We start from the raw sequence: 2,964 nt of genomic DNA on the forward strand, positions 1-2,964 counted from the left end.
CTAATATTTTAAAAATGTCAACATAACTTACTTTACCAAACAAATGTCATTTCTAATTTTTTTGGACAAAAACACCTCTAATTTTCAACACTCCAATCCCAACTGTATTTTCTCATTTCTCTCTCAGTGAAATTTTCTCTCAAACCTCACATTCTCACTATTTCTCAGTCGAAACTCTCTCAGGCCACCATCTTCTCCATCATCTTCTCCATCGCTGCTGTTGCCACCATCTTCTCCATCGCCGACAACAGTAAGTCAGTTTTTATGTTTTTTTTAAAAAAAATATTTGAATCGTAATGTATAAAATCGATGAAATGGGTATGATTTTAATCTCTATTTTGAAAAAAATATAGCTTTATATGGGTTTGATTCTATGTGCATCATTTTGGAAGATTGTGTTTAAGTTCTGCAAAATTTTTGTGGGTCGATGTTCATTCGATCCCACATCGATGTCATTTCGATGGTAATTCGATGACATTCAGTGCATGTGTATATTTTTTAACAATTGAAATGTTGTGTCATCGATGCGCAATTGATGCTCCATCGATGGTATTTCAATGGACCATTAAATGAATGTGACATTTAATCGATGCACAATTGATAGTATATTGATGTCATTTCGATGGTAGCATGGTTTTCAGTTTTTTTATATAAAATTGATGAAATTTCGATGATATGTCAATGCTGACATCGATGCAATTTCGATTCTAGTTCAATAGTATTTCAATGCTTTCTTGGTTTTAGTTATATTTTGATAAATCTATTAATTTCGATGCTTTGTCGATGCTATTTCGATGGTTGTTCGAGCACATTAATTTAATGGTGATGCATCGATGGTAATTCAATGCTATGTCGATGTGATGTTGATGACTTTTATATGTTATCTACTTGAAAGATATTCGATGCATAATCGATGTTATTTCGATGGCATATCGATATGTTGTTCATTGATTTGATTTTGTATATAATCGATGCAATTTCGAAGGTGGCTTAGTTAGTTGTTATTTGTTAAATGTATTTCGATGGCATATCGATAGTTTGTTTATATATTTGTAAAATCAGTTTCGATGGTATATCGATAGTATTTCGATGTTGTTTTGATGCATGCTTGTATATGTTGATTTTTGCTTTTTGCTTCGATGCCAAATCGATGGTAATTCGATGACAACAGCTGAATGAGTATTTTTTTTTTGTTTGTAAATTCAACTAATTCTCTCTCTTTTTTTTTGGATATTTTGCAAATTCTATCCAAACGTATCACACCGCTTGAGATCACCATAGAGGATCATTATGTCGGTCGTATGACCTATAGGGGTTCTAGGAGGTTAACTAAATTGAAGAAAAGGTTTGAGGAGCATGGATTGTTGGGGAGGGTGAATGAGTCTGTTTTTGGACCATTCTTCACAGTCCTTTCCTTTTCGATCTTTGGGGCATTGGTGCACTCACTACTTTTGCAGAAGGTGAAGTCTCCGCATGGCGATGAGGTGCACTTCTTGATGGGCCTGAACTTATGAATGTTTGGGGTTCACGAGTTTCCATTATGACTGGTCTGAGCTGCTCCTGTCCACCACTTGCCACTGACATTCAACCTCACCTTACATCCTCCCGCCTACTTGATACATATTTCAATGTGGAACCCGAGAAAAACATTAGGTTCAATATGTTGGAACGATCTTTTAGTACGTGCGATGTACCTTGTTATCCAAAAAAAGGCACGGATGACGTGGCAAGTGATTTCTGGACACGTGGCTGACACCTGGCGGAATTCTGCTAGGGTATCGACCAGTAAAGATATTGTAAGCAAAAGGCGGTTGAGGTTTACCTGCGACCAGTATGGTCGCACATTTCGCGTGTCTCACGATAATTTTATAAAGATCTTAGTCAATCCCGAGATTGTCTCCCATGATTTCCTGAGTATCCGATTATTTAGGAAAGAATATCTGTAACAAATTAATGTAATCCCCCTTGAGCCTATAAATAGCGAAAGATAGCTCAAGGAAGGGACTTTTGGCTTTCGAATTATCTGAGATTAGAGTTATTATATTTTGATGTATTGTTTTGTTCTTCAGAGGTTGGCGAAACTCATTGAACCCTAGTTCTTTGATCACTCCTTTGAATTCTATATCAATAACAGTTCAAGTGGACGTAGGTTGTTACCAGATTCTGGGGCCGAACCACTATAAACTCTTGTGTGGTTTATTTTTTTTGTCATCACATTCATTTCAACGCATTTGTCCACATCAAGCATATTTGACTCTGTGTCAGTTGGCCAAAATCAGGGTCAACATTCTGGTGCTTTCATTGAGAGCTTGATACAGTATCGTTGAAATATCAATGGTGAAAACTACCAAGAAAACTGGACAGGCGGCTGGCGCTGCACCATCTCACCCACCTCCTCCTCCTCCAAATGTGATTGAGGATGAGCCACATTTGGAGTTCGATGAGGAAGAAATGGATTCTGAGATGTTGAGGAATACCCTGGGGGTATTGCAGGATGAACTAGCCATTCTGAGGGCTAGCCAGGAACGTGCTGCCGAGGTTATGGCGCGACAGCAACAAGAGATTGAACGACAGCACCTAGAACTAAGTGAGAGGTAGGCGGAGATGGACCGCCGTCAGAGGGAAGCCATGGCAGCCCTCGAAGCAGCCCTACAGCTGGCTAGGAGTCAGGTTGCGCCTGCATCGCAGCCTGATCAACCTACAAATGGGCCACCCCAAAGGGGTCCTAATCCTAGCCCGCCTATCCAACCCTCGAGCCCCAAAGGCCCGAGCAGCCACCGGTGCCTCAGGACGATGTCCCGCTAAGGGACCCTGAGGCACAGCCTCCATCCTAAGTTGGTCGCATCAATCCCCCGCAACAAAGGCAGAATAGGGTCGAGCAGCCGCCTCGCAGTCCTAGATGCCATAGGGGCGACGACCCAAACCCTTCGAGTAGAGGACAACGTCCTCTTGGTAACAGAAGGA

The sequence above is a fragment of the Humulus lupulus genome, chromosome X (assembly GCF_963169125.1).
Source record: "Humulus lupulus chromosome X, drHumLupu1.1, whole genome shotgun sequence".
In the NCBI taxonomy this organism is placed as follows: domain Eukaryota; kingdom Viridiplantae; phylum Streptophyta; class Magnoliopsida; order Rosales; family Cannabaceae; genus Humulus; species Humulus lupulus.